This window comes from Gymnodraco acuticeps, unplaced genomic scaffold, assembly GCF_902827175.1.
Source record: "Gymnodraco acuticeps unplaced genomic scaffold, fGymAcu1.1, whole genome shotgun sequence".
Lineage (NCBI taxonomy): Eukaryota > Metazoa > Chordata > Actinopteri > Perciformes > Bathydraconidae > Gymnodraco > Gymnodraco acuticeps.
Window position 1 is genome coordinate 112,871 of NW_022992025.1, and position 11,518 is coordinate 124,388.

General features: G+C 40.9%; 1 long non-coding RNA gene across 1 annotated transcript; it reads left to right on the top strand.

The window, feature by feature from the left end:
* The first annotated feature begins 945 nt into the window (after positions 1–945).
* LOC117536617 lies at positions 946–5,969 on the top strand. The gene is made up of 2 exons (XR_004567590.1): positions 946–1,151; positions 3,367–5,969. It is a non-coding gene; the product is annotated as an uncharacterized LOC117536617 (long non-coding RNA).
* Positions 5,970–11,518: the final 5,549 nt, after the last annotated feature.

Below are 11,518 nucleotides of genomic sequence, written 5' to 3' on the forward strand. Positions count from 1 at the left end.
GAGTTACACCAATCTGACGCAGTGCCTGAGGAAGAAGCCAAGCCTGTGGCCGAGAAAGTGAAAATGTCAGATGGACACTACTGCCTAGACTTGCCATTCAGACAAGAAAATCCCAGCTTGCCTAACAACAAACACGTTACCGAGCAGCTCATCTGCGATTTTGCTGCTATGGTAGCAGGGCACCGGCTGAACCCAAGTGACAGACCTGAGGAAGTGACTGACTCATCAATGCAGGAGCCCTATAAGGAGAGGCTTGGAATTGGATGAAAATATAACCCACAGGTTCTCTCGGCGCTGGACGGGATGGCAACACGACTGCTTCAACCTAAGAACAGCAAAGACTGATGACCCTTCAAATATCTAGAGAAGAAAATAAACTAAAAATTATTTAAGAATTACATGCTAACACATACACACCATTTGTATAGCTCCTTTATTATTTATTGGTAATTGTTTTTGTTTTCATACTAAAGCCAATTAGGGGCCGGTGTGTAGGAGCCATTTTGTGGGTGATGTTGGTGTGTCAGTTTATTTAAGTTATATGTATAGTGCAATATTATTTATGAACACTGGGTGGCGGGGTTTAGCTGCACCGGGTGTATATAAGGAGGTCATAGGTGACAGGAGAGGAGGGGACACAGTAGGAGAAGAGCATACCGATTCCACCAGCCCGGCAGATGCTCATAGAATCACTAGAACGCTAAATTAACCCTGGTATGTAAAGACGAATAAACATCATCATAAACCACAACTAAGGACCGGAAAATCATCTGTTAGTGTCTGCGTCTGGATCACTTTTCAACCCTTCTGTGAAAGTAACGGCAAAAATATATAGGACATAGGAAAAGGAAATTGCCATTACAAGGACCATAACATGTTTTGGGAGTTAAGGAAAATAATTGATTTTAGTTGATGATGATGAGATCCTACAGCTCCTGTGATATTTCATTCTTCCTCCCTTCCTCCCAGGATGACCGCTCCCTCATCAACCTGCACCTGATGCACACCAGCTACTTCCTGTTTGTCATGGTCATCACTATGTTCTGTTACGCGGTGATTAAAGGGCGGCCGGGCAAAGTGCGGCAGAGCAGCGCCGACATGTGCCCAGAGAAGGTACAGCACACAGCTGCAGTGCTATGTGACGAGAACAGGTAGCTCCAGCAACTACAACCCACCAGTGATTGGTTAAACTCTTCATCCAATCACACTGCTGACTCTCTGATCACTGTCCAATGGGCTTCTGTATGTAATGTGTGCTTTTCTCACGTTTTCCTTCTTGCTTAAGAAGCTAAATACATATTAATGCTGTCTTTGCTATAAAGATATTTAATTATATCCCTCTTTATAAATAGTTAAATAACATTAGACATGGAAGTAAGAATTTGTAAGAAGATATATTTAAAAAACTCAAGGTAATCTCCAAGAAATATAAAAAATAAAAAAATAGTTATATATATTTATTTTTTAAGGAAATGTCTAATAAAATATTAAATAAAATAGAATACAAATAAAATAATATAAATATATAAGTTAGAGTAAGAGTTTGCACTAAATAGACATTTAAACAAATTAATATATTTAAATAAAAATAGGAATTTAAAGTAAAAATGTGCAATAAAAGATTAATTAAAATAAATTAAGGTATACAAAAAATAATTTAAAATGATAGTAAAACTATATTCACACCTAATTTGGTCAATATAGACATCATGATCGTTTACTCACGTGAAAAACATGTTTTTATTTAACTCTTAATTGCGCCAAAATGCACTTTGAGAGCAAAACTGAGTTGAGATCTTGTCAGAGCTCCAAGAATTAAGCATCTTAAGATTCCCTTAGTGGTAAACGTGTCTCACTTTAAACAATAAAATCCTTCCTGTGGTTTGCTGTCCGGTTAGACTTTAACATAAATAAAGCAGCAGGAAATGTTTGTTGTTGTTTAGTAGTTGTTTAGTAGTTTACATAATTCTGATATCAGCTACACAGAGCAACGAAACTTAAGATAAGCCGCTTTGAGGGGGTTTCCCGACATGTCGTTGCAGTAAATTAAAGGGTGTATCATGGTGTCGTTGCTGTGGACCTTCTTAATCTACCTTCTTTGGGGGGCCCCCTTCTGGTCCGGGGCCCCAAGCAGTTGCCTGTCCGCAAGCGGCGGCCCTGGCTATATATACACACTATTTACTTTAGTCAAAAGGATCTGATAATGAAAATAATAATACATTTAAAGGCTACTCAAAGACACAAACAAATACTTCATATTCAAATAAATCACAATATTGATTACACATTCAAAGCAAACCTGTCTGCCAAGTTGCATGACTCTAATGCTGTCGATTCTTTCCTTATTCCCTATTTTTCTGGTGGTATGATTTTAATAAAGTGTTCCTTTAAGCCCGCGTCACACTGTCACCAGATGGACACACGATAAAGGAAGTGTTCAAATTCGGCTCTGATCGTAACAACATCGACATGCCATTCGTGAGGGCATCTTAAGCCATCGTATGACCGCCGGTGGAGTTTCTCAGGCTCCGGCAGCAACTTCGTGAGCGGTGGCAAAATCTTTGCCAAAAACATGCCGAAGGACCTTGCGAAGGTTCATTTCGTGTTGAATTCGTGTATCCATTTTGCCCTTCGTAAGGCACTCGTGAGGGCATCTTGTCAAATCGTGTCATCTTCGTCTGATCATCGGTGCCATCGGGGCATTTTTCGCCTCACGAAGACAATACGAATGAAACAAGAAGCTGCCCGATTGTCTTAGGAAGGCAACACGACTACGTGAAGCCGTCGTGTAGCCATCGTATTATAGTTCAATGACATCGAGATTCTATTTATTGCACAACAAAATCATGTAACCAGATTATGTAAATAACCCAATTTGTGTTCTGTGGAACTGAAAAGGATATTACATTGTTTTTGTCGTAAATGTAATTTAGGTTAACTTCCTGTCTTATTTAGATGCTTTTATTTTGAAGGCGAGTTTACTCTGTTGACAGGAAGTTGTTGTTGCTATGGAAACAACATGACGGAGATAAGTAATATCTTCTAATCTACATATAAAGACGGAGAAAGTAAAGAATAACGTGTATGTTTAAATGTTATTAGCTCCCCCCGAAGAGGCACAAGCTCTTACGTTGAGTCTACGACCATATCTTCGTGTGTGCCATCGTGTGGCCTTCTGTAGGCCTCGTACTTGCTTCGGCTGTTGCTTGGCTGCTGACCAACTTCGTGGCCATCTTCGTGCGAAATTCACAATTCCATATTCGTGTGTCCATCTGGTGTACATTTCGGGACAGTGTGACGGGGGCTTTCTGCATTACTTCCTGTTTCGAGTCCGCTGCACTAAAAGCCGTTTTTCTTGTGTTGCAGGTGGCGCTCTCAGAGGGTTAAAAAGACAACAGAGAGCTATTTCAGAACTTACCTGTAACACGGACAAAGAAACAGAAGACATACATAAACATACCAGTTGCCTAGTGAACCCTGGAGATCCTATTAGGGACACAACAGCTCTGTGAATGCATTACTCTTGCAATGTTGGGTTTTTCCAACCAAAGATATACAAGTGCCTGTATCTGTCGTGTAAATATTTGTAGGATCTCTGATATTCTGTGCGAAACCTTTTTTCTTTTACTATTATTAAGTCCCCTTGTGCCATGTCAGAAACATGCAGTAAGAAAGCAGAACGCCACACACCATACGCCATTTTTATAGCCCTTATTTCCAAAGCAAGATAGAAAATAAATCCGCATTTATCACAGATTTCAGATTTGTTTTTCGCTGTAAATGTTTGGATGCTTCAAAAACATGATATTTAGTCACTTGAAATACTTAAAAGTGCGCTAAACTTAATTGAAAAGATAATTAATGGAGGAGGAGATGCTTGTGACACATTGATAATTACATCTCAAGTGTTCAGCTTCAACAAGAAACAGTCAATTTAGCATAAGAGTGCATACAGTCAGTTCAAAAGAACCAATTAGTTTACTTTATTGAACTCTAAACCTGTGTGTCTGCTACGTCAATACAAGTGGATTTAAGTATTTCAATGCAACACTTAAAGTACAGTTAATGAGTCCCATTCTCCCAGTTTAGTCCATTTTAAAGGCAGTCAATGAGCTCTGGCACTTCCTGTGGTCTGTGTTGTGAAACTGTTTTGGAGACAAGTAGATATTGTCTCTTAAAGTATGATTTTCTGCCTTTTTCTTCCTCTCCTCTGTGGCTTCATCGCTCACCTGCCTCTTGTCTTTCATTTGCCGTCTGGATTTGATGTTAAACAAAGTCTCGGATACATTTTCTCGCCTTACCCGCAGCGGAGTTTCTTTGTTTGAAAACACTCTCCGGCTTTCTTCCTCCTCTCTTTGCTTCTTCCTCCAGTTCGATGAGCCTGTGGGTGGAAATCAGACTTGTGATTATTGTCGTTTTAAATGTCAAATCAATCTTGAGTTATTCTACGTTATGATGGAGTTACTGGTGCTTTTATTTTTAAGCAAATCATCATTCATTGTTCATGATTTCTTGCACATTTTGCGCCACTTGTTTTTTGTCCAAGGTCACATGTAAACAGTCGGATATTGAACTATATAAACCTTGTTTGAGTTCAGTTTGATTATATATTAGAATATAATTACATTTGTGTAACTATGATAATATATTTATGATTAAATAAAAAATTCGCTATGGGGTGTGAATGAGTGGAAGTGAGTTTGGGAAATGTTAAGATAGATAAAGGCGGATTTAGATTGTGATCTGGTATTAAAAAAAACTTTAAAGTGTAATATTATTATTGTTTTAAGTGTAAATTTACCCCCTTTTTTTATTTCCAGCTAAAATTGTTGTTAAATTGACTTTAGCGTTAAGGATTCAATTAATTTACTTACATTTATTCTATTTTTAAGAGTGTTAGTGACTTTAACAATCATTCTAATAATAACGTTAGATTTGCAACAAAAACACACTATTTATCAGTAAGAAGCACTTTAAACTGCTGTGTGGACACAAATATTAATCCCTTACTTCCTAAAGTCAAAAAGTAAATCCAGATCATTTGAAATCGTCTAAATCCGCCTTTAATATTGGTTTTGTATGATTTTTCTTCAATATCAATGACTGATTCTTGTTACTTACCTCTGTTATCACTTTGTTCCATAATTGGTACCTGTTGAATGTACTTTTTTATAATCTAAATCTAAGATGCAACAATTCCAAGTGATTTAAAAGCAATTATTTGTATTTGATTTCAGTTTATAAGGCTTTACTTGAATTGTGTTTTCAATTTCTTTGTGGCAGAAATTAATCTCTTGTCACATGTTATCGACACTTTGTACATTTACTGTTTGATCTTTATTCAGAATGAGTGTGGGTTTTTTTCCATATCGATTGATGCTAGCACAAGTCTTCCTTAATCCTGATGATATTTTGAGTCTCCCGTTTCCATGGTTTTTTTGGGAAGATCTGGCAGCTTATTGGACGTTCGGAAAATGTGTGTGTGATGAGAAAATGAAGAATGCCATATTATTGCCAAACCATCACAACTAATATTGCTTCCTATCCTTTTTGTTTAGACTTGCATCTCAATAATTGCTAAAATGCCTTAACATTGTAAAGTTTAATTTAAGTTTCACATATTGTAAAACACACCAGCTTTACGGGAAATAAATCCAAACACACGCTTGTTAAGTGCACATTAACGGAGAAGGAGCTTGTCGTTTTTAAACCACTATATCATCAAGTTCACTGGAGTACAAACAGGAGGCATCATCTCAGCAAAAAACATCCATTTGAACGCCGTCATTCCATCTTTTTTGTAATGTTTTTGCAGCGCTTACAGGCGAGTATCAAGCCGACTGTGTGCCTTCTGCACTCCGAGCTGCATCCCTGTACAAACCGTAGAACTCATCAAACTCTCTTTTTCCTCTCCAGTGGAACTGCTGTAAATTAAAGTTTAAATAAACTGTCTCTAAAGTTCAACATCACTTTGTCCCCGACCCTCCTTTTTCTCCAGCGCACACCGGTGTCTCGACAGCGAGATTAATGATCTGCCAGAGGAAATTAATTGATGTCATTTAGCTCGGAGTAAAAGGTAGTGGAAATATTAAAAAGCTGGACGTTTAGTGGACGAGCTGTTAATGTAGGTGAGCAACACTGCTGGTAAAATACTGTTTATTAATGCACTACACATGCCTTTATTAAACATGGCACGCCTTTATTAAACACATATACAGACAAGGGACCTTATCTTGCCAGCAAGTAAGAAGAATCACACAGTCAACCATTAAGAGTTGATTAAATATGATATGTGTGAATCATTTGGTGAGTAAAGTAAGTATTAATACACAGAACAGGCCCAGGGGCTTTGTTATACAAGAATGTCACTCAAAGAGACACGAACCACGAGGATGAGATTCAAAATGACCTCAAAGTAAGACAAGAGTAATTAAATTACCATAATGATACTTATAATAACCGCAAACAGACCTAAGTTACCAAAATGAGACACAAGGAGGCAAAAAGGTGTAAAAATGTCAATAAAATGGGGGAAAAAATGTATTTAAAGGTCCGATGTCATGCTTTTCCGTACCCGTCCCCTTGTGTGTTATGAAGGTTTTTCTGCATGTAAACGGTCTGCAGAGTCACAAACCCTCAAAGTGCACCCTGTAGCGAGTAAAACTCTAACACAGAAAATACCTGTCTATGCTGCCCCAGAACGCCTCGTTGGAGATTTCTCTTTTTTCATTTATTTCTTCCTGGTCTAAGTGACGTAACGACGACCAAATGGACCAATCAGTGGAGCTCCTCAAACACACACACACACACACACACACACACACACACACACACACACACACACACACACACACACACACACACACACACACACACAGCCTTATCTTTTCTCAGGCTGTGAGTGTGTGGTGATCAGCCTGGCTGTGTGTGTACTGTATTTGCGCTCAGGCTGAGTTCCTCTGTGTCTTGCTGACCCCACGCAGCAACCAGGAAACGACACCAGTAATCCAGCTCACACTGTCCGCTCCTCGAGTCTCAAAGGGCGGAGCAGCGAGCCCCGCAACGTCCCGCCAACACGGCACCCAGACCCCACGCAGCATTCTCATCTGTTTGTCATTACTGGTGTCATTTCCTGGTTGCTAACGCCATTGTAACACATCACTGATGTTCCGCTGTAACGGCGGTGGACTCATCAGAACAGAGTGGGCGAGCTGACCAATCAGAGCACAATGGGCTCACAGGGAGGGGGGGGGGCAGGAGCTCCAACAAGCCGTTTAGGACAGAGTGAATACACATACTATACAGAGATGCTGTTTGAGAAACCAATGTGAGTTTGGAACATTGCACAATGTAAATCTATTTAGTAGACCTCAACAATGGAATTATGATCAGTAGAAATGGTCATGACATGGGACCTTTAAGTCATCAATAGACCCAACACAAGTGGATTTGTTGTCAAGAGGCGCATTCACACCGCTGTACTTTTCCCGCAAAGGTTCAAGGAACTCAGTACTAACTAAGTACAGATCGCGTTCACACCGGAATAAGTCCCTGAGGGAGGGGCAAATGAAGCCACTGACGTCACTTGTTCTTCTTCTGCTTTGGGTTTACTGGCAGGCCGCAAACCACTGCACGGCGTATACTGCCGCCCGGAGTCCCCGGCCGGAAGTCCCCGGCCGGAAGTCCCCGGAGTTGGGGACTGGCTTCAGTAGAAGCTGCTGGGACTCCCAGCAGCTTCTACTGAAGCCTTCAGAGTAAATCGCCAGAACGCCGACACCTCCTCATCTCCACCGCTCCCATGTTTTATTTTGTGTTGCCATAAGTTAGTCTCTCTGCGTTTCTGCGCTGGGCTAATGCTAATGCTAATGCGAGGATAATAAAATGGCGGCTTCACAAAACTTTTTGGGAGTATTACGGGGCGTGGTTTGCAATCCGCCCAGCCAATCAGACACAGGAACCTTTTTCTCCCACGAAAGTCCCTGCTCTCTAGCAGGGACGGAAAAGAGGGTGAAAAGGTTCTCATGAACTAATTTTTAGTTCCGGCTCTTTTTGGTGTGAACGCGACATTTCGGAACTATAGTGGGAAAAGTACTGCGGTGTGAACGCGCCTAATGACAATTTAACTACAGAAAAACATGTTATTTTTATGTATGCTTTATTGACTTTATTTTTTAGTCATTCTTCAGAAAAACATGTCTTCTTCCATATCGTCCAGGATTGTAGTAGTGTTAATTTCGTTGACTAAAACTATGACGAAATATGTTCGTCAACGACCTTTTTTTCCATGACGAAAACGAGACGATGACGAGACGGCATCGACGGCAGTAAACAATAACTCATGCCCGGCGCCGTGGGAGGGCCAGGGAGGGCCAGGCCCTCCCATTTGACATTCCTGCCCTCCCCCAATAAACACGTTTTTTATTATATATAACATTTTTAAAAAAAAATGTTTTTATTTTTTTAATTATAAATAAACTGCGAACTTTTCTGCTACGATGTATCTGATGTCAGATAGTAACTAAAACAAAAAATCGCAGGCTATGTCAAATAAATGCATGTGTCTGTTGTGATTTGTGATTCGTCCACATTTAGACCAATCACAGCGTCACACTCTGCCGCCTTCTGGATTTGTTTGTTTATTGTGCATTCTGTAGACTCCCATTTCTGTTTGAATTACAAAATGGACATCAGAAATTGGCTGAAAAGCAACCGCTCAAAGACCAACAGCCCCAGATGATCTTGGGGTTAATAAACCCAACGAGGTGAAACTGGATCGTTATCAGGGAGATTGTTTTCAGGAAAGAAGCGCACTTTTGCCGCTGCATGGTACACAACACACCGGCTTGAAGATTCGTTAAAAGCAGACGCAGCCTTTTGTTTCCCCTGTAGACACTTTAAAGTAAATACGTCTTCATCTGATGTGGCTTTTACTGTCAAAGGTTTTTGCGACTGGAAACACGCATTAGACTGATAAAGGACTGCTAAGGCATGCCGCATCAAAAGAACACATTTCATGTGAGAGTTTGTGGAGAGAGAGACACGCGAGGAAACAAAGAAATTAGTTCTTTGGTGCAGATCAGCTGCACGGAGCCGTTATTACGTGTCAGCTGTCGTTGATATTATAGCTTTTTTAGCCGTCAACCAACTCCCTCTCAGAGGTGACTCGATTCACTCCACAGCATGTATCTGTCAGGCAGTGGGCTCTTCCTATCGCTGTTTGAGTATACGCTGCACAAAGATGCAGAGTTGGCCAAAAATAATGTTCTAAGTTAGCTCGGCTGAGCGAAAGGATGCACCTGCTGCAGTGCATAGGAAAATAAACCATGCCCAAGGCGGGTTAAACAGTTCATCGTCTCCGTTTATTTCTCTCCGAGTGCAGCGACGAGGAAGCTGCCATCCTTAACCAGTGTGCCTTGCTCGTGATTTACCAGTGTGTGTGCTGCCACGCACACAATGTTTCAAAAGTGGTTTCTATGTTGCCCTTTATTTGTGTATGTATTTGCGATAAGTGTGCGTCTTTACGCAATGCTGTTGGCCTTGCTGTTTGATATATATTGTGCCGCAGGCCCGCAGCACATGACGGTTTTGTGTGCCCTCCCATGAAAATCATATGCCCTCCCTTTAGATTTGTTCCGGCGCCGGGTCTGCAATAACTGTAACGAAATCATCATGCAATATCGTTGACGAAAAGTGACGAGACGAAAATGTAGTTTACTAAATAAAAACTATGCCAAAATCTCTCTTTACTTTCGTTGACGAAAAATGAGGAGACGAAATATTATCAAAGATAACGTTACATCTCTGATAGTCAGTTTTTCTCCCAGCAGTTCCATTTCCGGGGCTGCGGCTGGGCAGCAGCTGTGTGTCCGTGCTGCGCGCGGCGGTAGATGTGAATTACACCGGGCAGCGGCACACTGTGAACTGTCAGGAAGACTCGGGTCTAACTCATGGTCTAACTAACCTTATTCAACAGAAAATAAAATGGCAACAACAGGGCTTGGGAGCAGTGGTCGCACTCGCGTTAACCGAAGACCCCCCTGTCAGCGCGAGTGAGAGATAAATTGTGCACTCGACGGATAATAATGGATTATGACGGAAATGTTACGATCCTGTCCATCAAAATGACTGACAACGACAAAGTCTAAAGCCACCACTGCTTGGGAGAAAGAAACGATGCGATATTTGGGCCCATTTTCGCTACAATGAGGCGGAGAAAAAAAGCGAATGCATTGTTTCATCAGAAGGGAAGCAATGTGGCCAAAACACAGCTGGTGAAAACACCACAAACCTGAGCAGATCCTCTCTGCAAAGCTTCTTAATCATTCAACCTGTGTTTTTCATCAAATAAGGACAAGATATAATCTTATTTATTTATATATACTAAAATGACAAATTATTGGTTTTGGCTAGACTAGTTTGACTGAAATGTTCTATATATATTCATTGACAAAAAGTAGACTAAAATAATTAGTTTTCTTTGACTAAAATAAGACTAAAATGCTCAGACTTTTAGTCGACTAAAACTTGACTAAATAAAAACACACTGTTAGCCCGGAGTTCATATCTAATTAAATAATGAATTACAAATTACTGACATTATTTAAGTTTCATTGCATTACTATCAAATGTAAGCTTATTCTACTTGCTGACTACCAAATGTAAGCATATAATACTTACATGTGTTAGTTAAGCAATGTGTCAATCAGTGGCGTAGCCAGGAATTATTGTGTGGGTGGGCCTGGAGAAATGTAGGTGGGCCAGGGGGAGACATATTAAGCGTGGGGTCTGAGCTGAAACTTCATTAATGATTTTAATAATTTTTTAATGCACTAATAGAACATAAGCATACATTAGCAGTGAAAACAAAAAACATAGGCACGGCGGCCTCAGAATGTGTGTACAACTGACATCCACATAGGGTACACAACGGTACTACTACTTTTATCGATAGCGCTTATGCTTATGCTCCAGGTTCAGTACCAACCACATCATAAAGTACGCGGACGATACAACAGTGGTGGGACTCATCAGGGACAACAACGAACAGGCCTACAGGGAGGAGGTGAAACATCTGACAGACTGGTGTAACACCAACAACCTGATCCTGAATGTCGATAAAACAAAAGAGATCATTGTCGACTTCAGGAACAAAAAGCACTGTCACCCACCACTCCACATCAACGGCACAGCAGTGAAGACTACAGACAGCACCAAGTTCCTGGGGGTGCATATCACAAGCAGTCTGACCTGGTCCACTCACACGACATCACTATTTAAGAAGGCACAGCAGCGCCTACACTTCCTGCACAGCTCCCCCTCCCATCCTCACCACGTTCTACAGAGGAACCATAGAGAGCGTGCTGACCAGCGGCATCTCCATCTGGTCGAGAGACTGCAACGCCAAAGACTGGAAGTCTCTGCAGAGAGTGGTTAGGACAGCAGAGAAGATCATCGGAGTTTCTCTCCCTCCCATCAGAGACACCGCTCAGAAACGCTGCCTGACAAAAGCCCAGAACAT